The sequence below is a fragment of the Pungitius pungitius genome, chromosome 8 (genome assembly GCF_949316345.1).
Source record: "Pungitius pungitius chromosome 8, fPunPun2.1, whole genome shotgun sequence".
Taxonomy (NCBI): Eukaryota; Metazoa; Chordata; class Actinopteri; order Perciformes; family Gasterosteidae; genus Pungitius; species Pungitius pungitius.
In genome coordinates this window covers 20,222,867-20,236,830 of record NC_084907.1, presented here as the reverse complement: position 1 = coordinate 20,236,830, position 13,964 = coordinate 20,222,867, and positions in this window count along the sequence as shown.

Here is a 13,964-nt window from a genome sequence, read left to right as displayed (position 1 = left end):
TTTGTGTAGCGCTCATAGTTGACTTTTGACACGATCCAGGACCATTTCTTTGAGATGAATGGGACGTTTTTCTTTGGCATAAGTGTGACAATGTTGATTAGTTCACTTTATCTCAAGACAGGATTTTGTTCTTAGGTCGCCTTTTAAAAACCGAAAACTGTACAGTAGCTGGAGCAGATTGTGTATTGTTTGTTTATAAAGAGTATGTTTTATACTAAAACCGAACTACGTTGATTGGCAGGTGAGCAAGGGATCTGCGGAAAGTAAATGTTTGATTTGAGTTTCCTTGACTGGCTTTTTTCTTTTTTTTCTCCTGTTGGTTATGTTTCGATTTTATTTCATTGGTTTACTTGTTTTGACCAAAAGTTTTGTTCCTGTTTTTGGGCCCAGGTAAAAAAAATAAATTTGTATAAATTAGTCAAATATAAATTCCGTAAAAAAAAATGTTCCAATTAAAAATAGGATCCAACTGAGCTCAATGGAAAAAAAAGAAAGCTTGATTGACACAGACCCCCCAGGACCACAGGACCACTGTACATTTGAAAGGTGGCCGGATGAACGTTTTGAAGGGTGTTTTTTTTTTTTTTTTTTTTTTTCAACCACCTGATCTCACAGACTGAATATTAGTGCAGACCGGACGTGACTGGACCACGGACCCTAAACGCCCCCTGAACGGGATGGCGATGGAGCTGGTGAACGCGGCCCGCTCTGCCGCTCTACGGAACGTGAATCGAGTCTTATTTGATTTGTGGACCGAACGAGACTCCAGGAGAAAGAAGTCAGAGTAACGCTGACTCCGCACTGAACCACAGCAGCTCCACGCTGCTGCGCGTAGACGCCTTTGCTCGTGTATATTTTAAAAAGGAAGAATTTTAGAATCGTCTTTGGTGTATCAAACCCATTTCTAACACTTGCGTCAATAAACATTTGGATATTTAAAGCATACAACTCCCGTCTTTTTGACCTGTTTAGTTGCTTTCTGACATCTGTGCTTTGCTTTATTCCTTTTTCTGTTTCGCATGTGTGTATATTATCATGGTATAATTTATTCTGCTGTATGAAGTATTAGAGTAGTGGGAAACTTGTACTGGTATTTACTACCTTCAGCCTGTTGGTGTGTTTACTGTAACACTGGCGTAACTGTTATCAATTAAAGATCCAAAACTAACTCTGCCATTTGTCTCTTTTTTTAAAATGTGATTTATTTCCATTCAAAATAAAATGGAACAAGTCTGTCTGCTTGTTTGTCCTTTTTGATTTTTGGGACAAAGCTTCATCGGCTGTTTTTTCTTAGGACCCAAAGAAAGCATTTTCTAGTATGAAGCTGTTTTATGTGAGCAGACCTCCAGAAAGCTGCAAGCAGACCTGACGGGCACTTTTTGACTTTGTATAGTAGCATTATTTGTCAATTCATATACTATTATATCTGAAAATGGAATTCCGAATCTAAAAAAAAATTCTCAAATCCCACCTTCTCAAATGGGAGAATTTGCTGTTGTGTATCAAAGTGAATTGAACCCCTTTAAGATTGTCAACGTTTGCACAAAAGTGCAGTGTGAAGACATCCGACAGACGTTTCTCAGATTAAATCAAATGTTTTTATTTAGTTGTAGCCATAGTGTGAGGTTTGAACGGGCCCTCTGCACACACCAGTGTACATAAATAACGTACACAAAATGCCTCTGTGCCTGAGTGTGTTAAAGTTCATTGTCTGGAATCGTTGTCAGAATCTGGTTGCAGCAGCGGCCTCCTCTTCATGCCGCTGGAACGTTGTCTGCAAATTCACTCGTTCACTTCGTACCATCAGCACCAGTTGGACGAACGCGCCGTCTTCTTGTTGAAATGAGTGAACACAGAGAGTCGATCTAGAAAGAGGTCTGCTTACCTTTTGTATGGCGCAAAAAACAATAATGAATACTTAACTATTAATTTGAAATTAAATGAAACTAATGAAAGGCATAACTAATTAACTATTAACATCATGAAACCAGGAATTTTGTTGGAACATCGGTGTAACGTTACATTAAGCTCATCTGAGGAAATGTATATTTAGACAATATCATCCCGAGGTAACTATCATGTTCATATTTCATACTTTGTTAAATATTTTTTTAATTTGAACATCTGAGCTTGTATAAATAGAAGTGGGATATTTAGTATTTGCTTTAGATCACAGATTCAAATCAGCTTTATACTCCATTGTTATCACCAAGCCTCAATTTGATGCAAGTGGAAATTCTCTTCAGTGTCAAATACAAAAAACACACATTGTGTGGAATGTGGTCAATAACTACGTTGATATTTTCCTTATATCATTTCCCTCATGTGTCAGACCTCCTCTCAGCCTCCTCTCAACCCAATTTCAAATTTTGTTGTCGGCTGGTTCTCTCCCTCACACATTCTTCTAAAAGTTTGTGTTCTGGTTGTCCACATCGGACCTTGGCATGTGCCATGGTTGTCCCCTCTGCTCCGGCTCGTCTCCCCCCGAGGTGCCGGCCCGGGAGTTTTGTCTCCCTCTGTGTCCGCTGTCACTCAGACTGGACGAGGTGGCAGCTCAGGCGGTGGTGTGTGTGTGTGTGTGTGTGTGTGTGGGAGAGCTTTGTGACACTTCCCTCATCTCCTCCTTTGATCCCCTAATTGATTGACTACAGGAGCAGAGGATAAACAGAGCCCACGAGAGCCGATTCCACTCGCCTCTCTGGAGTGCTTTAGATAAAGTGCAGAGGCCCGGGTCTCTCCTCTCTCTCTATGTGGACACAGGGCCATTGAAGGTGGCTCTGTGCCACGGTAGCTTAGCCGCGGGCCGTGTCCTCAGACCCGGGGCTCGCGTACTGCCCCTGTGCAGTAAATGGCTGGCGGTAATGGGTTTGTTTAGATCACAGGGATGGAAATGAAGCTCCTGAGCCCTCGCCGTGGAGACCAGGAGGCCGTATCGCTCGGGAGTCACAGCCTCACCCGGGTCGCACTCACTTTCCCTCCCCGAGCCACGGAATAGAAGCTCTGATTCAGATCTAATTTAGGACCGGGGCCCTGAACCTGCCCATGCTGGGATAAATAACCTGCTGCTGGAGACTCAGGAAGAAGAGGCGGGAGGCGCAAACCACCAGGGAGGACATCCATTGAAGAAAGACAGGCCGCAAATTGTCTCCTTTTGTAAAGAAAGTGTGTTTGAAAACATGACTTTAGAATGATTTATACAAGATATGATAATTACATTATAATTATACAAATCTGTCTTCAGAAAGAGAGTTCAGAGCCGTGTGCAGGTATGCTAAGAAATGATTAAGAGATGCTCTGGGGGTCTTGGTTTTATTCTTTGAGATTATGTGTCACGGGGAGTAAAAAGCTCCCAGCTGTCGCCATGAAAGCACTTACAGTATAATAATCCTCCAAATCCTGTAATTATGCCAGCATACGCCGTGTACCTGAGCCTCAGCTTTGTGCTCGTCACCTCAAGGATCCCACTGACACAGACATAGACGCACAGCTTGGTGTGCATATATATTCTCTACCCAACGGTGTGCTTTGCATACAGGGAACATCTTATTTTCAGAACATTTGAGCTATTTTGAATTTCATGGTGGTCCCCCCCCCCCCCCCCCCCCCCCCTGAGCAGCAGCTCAGATGGGGTATTGTCCCCGTTCGAACAGTGTCCCAATTATAAAATATTTCACCTGAGCAGCGTCTCTTCAGTTTGCATTTAATCTATGAGATACGACTTGACATATTTGCCTCATATTCCAAATATAGGTGTTGAAATAATTGTACAAATACAGACACACACACATACATACATACACACACCACTGCCCCCCCCCCCCCCCCTCCTGTAAAGCAGCTTTTTTTTTAAAGGGAGAAGAAACAAGTCCAAGTAAAGTTGTAAATCTAAGAAATCTAAGCAAGATAAAAATCACTGTGAAGCCAAGCTTGATTCACATTCAAAATCTGAGCTGTGCTCTCAAACTAATTAATATTAATAACAAAATGGAAATGAGTGCAGCGGCGGCCCTAAGTGAAGAGCAAGCTGGGTGCATTCAGACAGGAGATTCACATATAAGCCCTTTCTCAGGAGAGGTGGGCTCCAAACAGGCGTGACGGCAGGGCATAGACCGCCATACACAGTGACAATTTTTCTAGATAATAGCCTATCACGCAGGATACAATTTAAATTAAAAAATGCAATTTTCACCTTGAAATGAACAAATGATTACAGTTTCTACACAAATTAAGGCATCCAGGCTGTGCCTCAGTACTGTGCCAAGGCCATGAAACCTGACATAATTACCATGAAATACATTTTCAAATATTTGTATTTCGTCCATCGCTTTAAAACATGCCTCTCTGCCTTCTGTGGGTTTGTGATCTCACCTTCTGGGGGAAATACATAAAAAAAAAAAGAGGGAAAATCATCAGAGATGAAAAGCTCTTCAACAGGAGAGATAAAAATGTGGAGAAAAAAAAAACAACCTCCCATACACACAGTAAATCAGCACAGCTCTGCACAGCGGTCCCCCGAGCTATCTCTAAAAGCCAAATTACTGCTCCTTATCTGAGGAATCATATCTACTAGTTATCTGCTCCTGAGATAGGCCTCTCTCTCTCTCTCGCTCTCTCTCTCTCGCTCTCTCTTGTGCCTTGTGCTCATCGCAAGAAATGCTATTTATTTGTGATTACAGACACCCTTTGAATAAAAGATGTTTGTGTTTGAGATCCAAAGTTTCTGCAGATTTCCCAACTCCTCAGATTCTTCAGAGAGGAGCGTTTTGAAGGCAGAACACCTTATTTGGACAGGTTTGCTAGAGGTGGTCTGCTACAGAGGGAGAGAGAGGGATGAAAGTGTAGCCGATGGGAAATATGAGACAAGACCTCAACCTTCTCCGACGCTTCATATCACATTTGCTTTCGGAGGGGATTCACACTGAGATGAGGTGTCGAATTGACTTTAAATGCAGAACCTTATGTTTAAAAAACACACGGAGACGGAGAAGTTCTGCCGTATATTTAGTAGAAAGCTGCCGAAAGCTGCAAAGTTGGAGTTTTAGGAGTTTCTCAGTGAGTCCGTAACACATGAACTACTGCACACGTGTTTTAACTCTATTGTTATTTGTCAAATTTCAAAATCAGAAGCTACTTCCCATCCCACCGAGCGATCCTTAAGCTCATTGTGAGCGGAGGAACCTTTTAAGGCTGAGGGGCCACAATGGACACCGTGTTATGACAAACCTTTTTTTCCCCTTCCTTTTCTCTACCTTCCCTCTCTTTCCCTCCATCTGCTGAAGTCCCTCAGCCAGAGAGGCGCACATCAGATTTCAATAGTTGACCTCTTAATGCCGAGGTCAGCGCTGCACCGGCAGCGATTTCACACTCAAGATGAAAGGGAAATGAACACTGGAGATTCTGGGGGTGACATGGGGCCCTGACCACGCTGGCCATTGCCACTCTAACCGCTCCACTGCACCAGGATGGGATCTGAGAGGAGCCAGGGAGGAGGTGCCGTGATTGAGGTTTGTCACCTGTATAACAATGGTTAAAGTCACTGACCTTAAGACAGAAACGCACTGATTGGCTTTCAACGATGTTTAAAATTGGGTAAAAACCACTTGTGCTATTGATTTCTGACGAAATGAACAGAGGAAGGCCGACAACTGCGCCGGCTACGGCAGATCTCATGTGGATCTCACGGTGTCTGCAAGCTACTGAACCCCATAGAAAGGTTAGAAACAGTCCCCTCATTGCTGGCTCATTCCTCCGGGGCCATTATTGAATGCGCACTGAGAAGAAGGCCACCAGTGAACGGACAGCGAGGCAGCACCGCCGTGAGGCCTGAGCTCCTCGCAGTAATGTAGCGCTTAAGTACCTGTCAGCTTTATAAAGGAGGGAGTAGACTGTGTAAATGTGTGTGTAAATAGAGTGTCAGATCAGGACCCCGGGGGAACAGAGGTGGGGAGTGTGCATCAGTGTGTGTGTGTGTGTGTGTGTGTGTGTGTGTGCATGCTCTTTTGTTCACCGATGCATATGTAGTGCACGTGTGTGTGTGTGTGTGAGTGTGTGTGTGTGGTGTGTGCATGCGAATGTCACAATAATGATCATTTAACTCTCCTCAGCATTCCCCAGGGCTCCACGTTCCCCCTTTTCTGCTCCGCAGTGCTGCCGTCTCTCTCTCTCTCTCTCTCTCTCTCTCTCTCTCTCTCTCCCTCTGTGTCTCTCTCCCTCTGCCTCCTCTGTCTGCTCCTCACGGCTGGGCACAGTTGGGGTGCAGCTCCTTATTCATTCATGAGAGAGGCACCGGATAAATAAAAAGGTTCATTACTGTGCTAAAGTGTTACTAATGACATGTACCTGCCACTGAGCACCTCCGAAAATCTAATGTGACACACTAGAATGGAAAATCTATTCTGCCGCGCCGAGGCCTCCAATGGTGCTAGCACATACTCTATGGAAATTTCTCTCCGCTTGCCCTCCAATTGTGTCTCTCTAAAACCAATATTTACAATCCCATAGCCATTATGTCCTACTACGCCCTCTGCGCCTGCTGTTGCGACCTCCGTATTAGCTGAAAATTGGACTTTGCAAACTTAGCGGGGGGGGGGGAGAGAGTCTTCTCGTAGATGAGAGGGAGCATCACCGGGGGGGCCCAGTGTGAAGCTCGCTCCCCGCTGCTCCAACGCTGAACCGTCAACACCCACCAAATGGCAAAGAGAAAAATGCAGAAAAACGCTCCGTGATACATTCCGTCATCTAGTTTCTTCAATGCAGTCCTCAATAATAATAATAAAAAATAAGCAATCGTTAATAAAACACTGGCTGACATTTAGAGACGTCAGTCTGCCTGAATTTAAATTGTAAAATTACTGAAAATCCAAAGTTTTTCTTTGCTTTACTTGATCAGGCACATTCAGCCACACGGTTTATGTGAAATGATGAGAGAGATAGAAAGGATGGATGGAAGAGCACTTGTTCTCCATGCTAATCAATACCTCTGTTTACAGCAATGCCAACAATGACTGTTTAAGAGTATTTAAATCAGCAGTTTTCTTTGAAAGTTAAACATATCGGATGTTGTATTTTATTACAGTATTACATTTTTTCATAGATAGTTAATCTTATAAAATAAAGGATCATAAACTACTGTAAAGAATATTGTTCTGAAACAAGATAACTGTTACTTTGAAGTTTTTATTTTGATCAAATTGGCAAAAACTCAAATTAAAATTTGTTAATCCATCTGTTCACTTCATTTTACAAATTTCTTATGTTGTACAGGATTTTTTCACATGTAAAATGCATTATTCATTATTCTTGTATCAACCAGGAAGCACAATATTGCAGCTGGACGTATGTGGGATGCTATCAACTGTGTTATTTGAATAATTTAATGTGACAGAGTGATAACCTTTCATTTAAATGGTTAAACAGGTTCAGTAATAGTTTCTGATGCAACGCAAAATGAACTAAACAAAATGTGCTCCACAGACATGTTATGTTATATAAATGTACATAGAGAACAAACAGTATTTTGAATGCACAATGTTTTCCCAATATTTTGCGATTCTTTTGAAGCTCTTATCACTTCTCATCTGTCAAATAATGAGCTAGAAGACTTGTTGCATCTTTAAGAGCTCGGTATCTAATTGAATCACAGGTCGCATCAGCGTCTCAGCAGAGTCTTAAATGACTGTTTGCTCGACATGTCGCCCATTTCCACTGATTAATTCATTCCAAGCTAAACGAAATGTTCTGGCTTGTTTGTCATGTTACATCCGAGTCCTGCGCTATTTCTCCAGGCAGAGTAGATGTCAGACCCTATAAAATAATACTGTTCAATATTTATATTTTCTAAGTGCAAGTACATTATTTAACTAATAATTCTAACATCATTAAATAACATCCAGATACATTTCATTTATGTATACTTAAATATCAAACCTTGACAGACTAAGTTAGTTAAGAACGTTTGCAGCAAGAAAACACAAAGCACACAGTTAAGTACATTAAAAATAAAGTTCATCATTTCACACAATCCTCACTAAGTCCTGCCATTCACATTGAAAAGAGGGTTTTTTAATTTTTTTATTTAAAAAAACGCCAGTGGTAATTTTATAAGCGCAGCTGACATTGTTAGAAATGACGCAAAAGAAAGGCAACAATGATCATGAACAGCAACAATTTATTACCCAACAACTTCCGTCACTGAAGAAATCCGCCAGTGTTGTAGCAACACTTTAATGAGTCATTAAAATAATTTAACATTAGCGATGCAAAGGGGTCAAAGGCGTACGGTCCTTTTACATAAGGGTTAATGACCCATTTTGATTCACAGTTTGATTCAACCCGAATCAAACTGTGTTTTTGCCTAAAATTGACTAACACCATACTGGCCGTGAGTCTAATCCCAGTGGGTGTTTAGATCCGACATTAACAACATATTTCTTTTGGACCTTTTTTTTTTTTTTTAGAACGGACACAGTTTGTTGTGACAGAGTGACAGATACGTTCCCATTCAGCTTCAGTGATATCATCAAAGCTTGATCCGGGTGCTTCACAAACAGCAGCTGTAATGGCCTTCTAATAAATAAATAATTACTGGTTGCATGTGTCTATAGGTTGTTTTTTTTTACACTTATTCTGCTAACCAAACACAAATGTAAAAATCATTAGTCTCTTGATAAATCATTGTGTGAGTTAACTTCTCAGACATTGTGGCTGCCACTGTAACCCCCCCCCCCCCCATGGGGCCTCCTCTTCTGGACAGGACATAAAAAAATTTTTAAAAGATTTTTCATTCATGTAATAAAGTTGAATTTTGAACATGTATCTGTGGTGCACTGCGTCTGTGTGACGAAGCCAGCTCGGGTTCCTCATTCAGCGACCTGTTCAGGCGGCCGATTGACCCCCCCCCCTCAGCGGCCCTCCGGGCGGATGAAGGAAACAGAGCTTAAACCTGTTACTGTCAGCTTCTCACCTGGATCCTAAGAGCTCCTGCTCGGAGCATGCAAACCAATATCCTTCCCATTCTTCGCCCAGCCGCCCCTGGATTCACGGCAAATGCTTCTCACAAAGACCGGGGCAGAGCGCCGGCCCGTGTTATCTTATTGAGTTACCTGTGGCTAAGCTCTGAGCGAGCGCACACAATGGCAGGCAGTTAATGACGGCGCGAGGCCTAACCCCACTCGTCCCCCCCCCGGCCTTTCCCCGAGCCTCATTTCCGCGCGGCGGCTGCCATTTCACAGCTGTTAGCCACAGACTCTCTTTGTCCTGATTAAGGACAAATTAATAGATGCCTCCTGGTAATCAGCTTTCATTAGGGCTGTCAAACCGTCAGCGGCGTTCGCTCAGCGCACTGGACATACGGGATGATCACCTCCCAGTCGAGAGGCGCTTGCAGCTGGCTGTGTGCTGCGGCGGCGCTGCCTCTCGGCCGCTGCTGCATTTGTGTGTGTGTGTGTGTGTGTGTGCCTGGTGTGGCTAAAGTGTGGGTAACCAGTGCATTAGCACGCTCCTGCGTGGCACAAGTGCTTGTAGTTGGTGCATTAACAGTGCTCCGTGTGGAGCTGCGAGATGGAGGTCATCGTGGGAATGACATAAAGAGTAGTCTTTCTGCTGGGTGTAATTGGCCCCAGCATGCTGAAAATGGACTGTGAAATGTAAGGGGGGGTCAAATAATTGATTTTCCCCCGAATGCAGAATCCAGGGCAGGGCTGTTTAGTGAGTAATTTACAAGAGCAGTTCAGCCCGGGCTGACTGGCATATCTGTCGAAAGTTCCCAGGGGCAGAGGAAGAGATAACGCACACCTGAGACCCTGGAGCAGATGGACAGCAGTCACTGTGCTACTCAGAGGGCAGAGAGGATCCACATCAAACTTACTTCCACACATGGAGGTATGCAGAGGGGCTACGGGGGCACTCACACACACACACACACACTCTCAAAGAGTGTATTGTAGAAATGTACTCCCTCTCTCTCTCTCTCTCTCTCTCTCTCTGTCTCTCTCTCTCTCTCTCTGCAGCATTTCTGGAATTGATGAAATAAACTCATCAGACTTCCAGCAAGTTTGGCATTGTGCAAGGGAGCTGAAGTCATTTCAGTATGTAGATTTCAGACTTAAACCCATAACCGTGTTGCGTGGTGCATGACCACCCCCACCTGCTGGAGAGAGAAGGCCGGGGTGTGCATGATGGGATAGGGATGTCTGTAAGACAGGATATAGCCTGGCCCTGTGTATGTTTAGTGATTTTTCTTCACCGCAGCCCAAGGGAATTAAGACAATAGCCTTATGTCAGATAGCATAATCTAGTGGCAAAATGGTATTTTCTTCGCCATGCCAAAATTGGGCTCAAATACACGTGTAAGCTAATTGAGAAGGAGCAGCTGCTTAGCCATCTGCACGGGTTAAATCGGTCTCGTCTTCGATTTGGAGAATCTCTTATTAGGTAAAAAGATGAGTGACGATTGTCACGACTGTAACGTGAATTTATGGAAAACGAAAATGATTAGCTGTTTGTTGCATTGTACCAAAAAGTCATTGCTGTCAAAAATGCAGATGAGCCACCGAGAGCTTGTGTATTTGTGCTCATCACAACGAGGCATTTGTATGCCGCACATGTCGGTGCTCTTCAATTTTCTTAAGCATTTCGGGTAAATTGCACCAAACAATTTTCAAGATCAACTCCCGCGTCAAAAACAATGCACACAAATCCCAATCTTCAACCCATATTGTGCTCGGAGAGGGCCCCTGTGTTTGCATGAAGGTAATTACGGTGGGATTTGATGTTGTGTTGTGCCCAGAATTCTCCAGCTTTAGATCAGGCTCAGGGTGCTCCACCCCATTAATGCTCCATATGGGGAACCCAGCTGTGATCAGAATTGGAAAAGCGGGAGGGGAAATCGATTTCATTTGCAGGATTATTGATGTAACCGAGATGCCGTTTTGTATGAAACATAAAGTCTCATTTCTGAGGTTATGGAGGGCTGGTTGTTTGTTTTATCCAATGAAACATTATTATAAGAAACAGAGAAGTCAATATATATACACCGCTGCACAGAGCTCACCCGCATTGCGCCACGATAAAGCCTCGAAGGGAGTTATTCTCCTTCCTCTGACACAAACTGCTGCCTGCAACATGCAGACAGAGCGTGCAATGACCCGCGGATGGTCTATGCATCAAAGAAAAGAGAAATCAATGTAAGGAATGGATGTTAATGTGGAGGAATAAAAAAGTGATTTACTGCACTGCAGGAGGGTATTTAAAAAAAAAAAGCTGCGAGGGGGGGGGGGGGCGGGGGGTTTCAAAGCAACACATAATGTTGGCAATGACTACTGACCTGGCGTTCAGCCCTTTTCACCCTTTGGCAAACTTCTCCGTCCACCTGTTCTCTACTTTTTTTTTTTTTTTAAGGAGGCGTTACGAGTCCGGCTGATGTGCTGGCGAGGTGCTCACCCAAACACTAAAACCAGGATCGGACTTTCCCAGGGTTCGGATGGCCCGACAGCTGGATGTTTCGAGTGAATCCATCCCTCTCTCCTACTATTACTGTTCCTTCTTTTCCCGCTCCGTGCCCGGTGCGAGGCCGCTGTTTTTCCCACCAGTGTAAGAGCAGCAGTCGGAGTGATGGCGAGCCAGATGGGAACGTTTTTTTTCTTCTGTATTCACAGCATTCTTCTAATGACGACAGCAGGGTCAGGGCAAGGTAGAGGCTTCTCTCAAATATTTGCTCATACATCGGGCTACACTTACACTGAGGAAGATGGTTACGGAACTGCTGTAACGTTGGCCACATAAAGTTCTTTCATCAAAGAGATGTTTAACGACCCGGTCCTGGTCATCAAATTAAGGGGCAGAGGTGTTTGCCATCCAGGGCCGGGTCTAGGCAGGGGCAAGAGGGGGCCTGGCCCCCTCAAACTAAATCTACCAAGCACAGAAACTAAGCACAATGCCCCCTCAAGATTTGTGGCTGCCCCCTCATACATGCCTGCCTAGACCCGGCCCTGCTGCCATCTCTCTTCTTGCCCGACTTACAGTCCTTGTTCAAAGCAGATGTTCAGAGTTCTCTGGTGTCAGTGATGGGCAGTGTAAAAACAGGCTTACACATGTCACCATGTCGTTACAACTAGAGGAGGAAGTATGTCATCTGGCCAGCTGGCTCTAATATAATATGTGCTGCAGCATTGTGTGGAAAAAAAAAAAAATAGAAAACTAATACTGCAGGGTGGAGCCAAAACTCAATGACTGAGAAGTGCAGAATTACTCGCAGAGTTTCACAAGTTCTCACAGATAAACCGTGGTTTTTACACTACATAAACACCCAGGGACACACATCGTTTCAATGTCAATCCTCCCTGTGCAGTTTTGTTTTCAGTGACAATAATTACGGGTTTCAACAGTCGAGAAATGGGCTTGTTGCAAATGATAAAGGAAATTGCAGAATTCCATCGTGGCGCATTTGTATTTTGACAGGGAGAAAGCTGAGCCAAGTGAAAAAAGAGAACATGCCATTTTTGAGCGGCGTGTCTGTTTTGATATGAGCCTGTGCACAGCGAGAAGGGAAAGTGGGCCCCTGTCTGGGAGAAAGGGCTGAAGCTCTGTTATGGGGCTTAGGTCTCCATCTAGCCTAATAAAAAACACTTAAGCCAAACAGCCCCCTCGTGCTCTCCCTGTGTCTGATCCCGGGAGCTACCTGCAGGCCCTCCACAGAGCACATTTAATAATGGTCTCCACCCCCGAGAGGTGGGCAGTCTGTGCAACTCTGGGCTGCAGGCAGCGGCCCGGTGTTCTGGGAAGGTCTCTGAGATGTGTCGTACCGGCGTGAAAGGTGTGGTTAGAGACCAGTGTCTGATTTACGTACCCCACGCTGCTGGACTGTTTTTCAGTACATATCATAATTGTATTAATTAAAATATACATTATTGACATTTTTCCCAACTGCTAAAATTGAACCACACTTGAACCGACGCTTTTTTTTGTGTGTAGATTTCTTGCTTCTTTGCTCCTGTTCACTAAAGCTTTTCTTTGATGGTGTTCACGGCAGCGGTTTGAAGTGGTTTTTTCCTTTGCTACCGTAATCCCTGTTTCTCTTCCACACGGGCCCCCGATGCGAAAGCAGCGGGAACGCAATGAAAGACTCGTGCTCTCCGAGGTGTTAAACCTGAATAAAAAGTGGCATTTTTCATTTGTTTCTTGCCTCGTGCTTGATTCTCGGTAATGCAGACAATCAACAGGGCAGAGGAGTTAAGTGCATTATGAATCACTGAGAGGGAGCCACCTCGCTCTTGGAGCTCATCCTGATGCCGCTGCTGCTGCTGCCACTTTGGGTTATGCGAGGAGTAAAGTACTTTAGCAGAAACCGTGGAGCTCCACAGCACCCCTTTTGCATATCAAATAAACAGAAGGGCACGATGGCGGTGCCAACCCAGACAGCTATGTTGTGTGTAAACGGTGACGCATGTGCGGATGTGTGCAAAAGGCGCCATAGAAGTCTATTGAATGAGGATACAGATCGTTGTGACGTGGTGGCTGAGGTTGAGGTTGGTTTGTGAGGGGAACGTGCATGAAGTCCTGAGGAGGTGTTTGAAATGGTGAGCTTCTGCCTTAAGGGTGCCACGTTTCATTTGAATCATCACAGGTAAATATGGTAATTAAAACCAACCCATTCACAGGGAACATAATTAGGTTTTTTTGTGGAATCGTACTAACACTAAAACGGTTCCTGATCATTCGTACTGCTTTTTAAAAACATTGTGTTGATATACACATATATTTTTATACCGCATGCTTTTCCAGAAGAAGAGAAAGAAAGATCAGGATTTCCATGCTGTGGCACCATGTTCACGGTGCCCTTTCCTGTGTCCCCAATCCGCAGGGAAAAGACCCGTGACTCTTATTTTCATAACAAAAGCGTTTCCAGAGTCCAGCAAACAAACTGTTGTATGGATGTACTATTGATTTCACATTCACACGTCCAGACT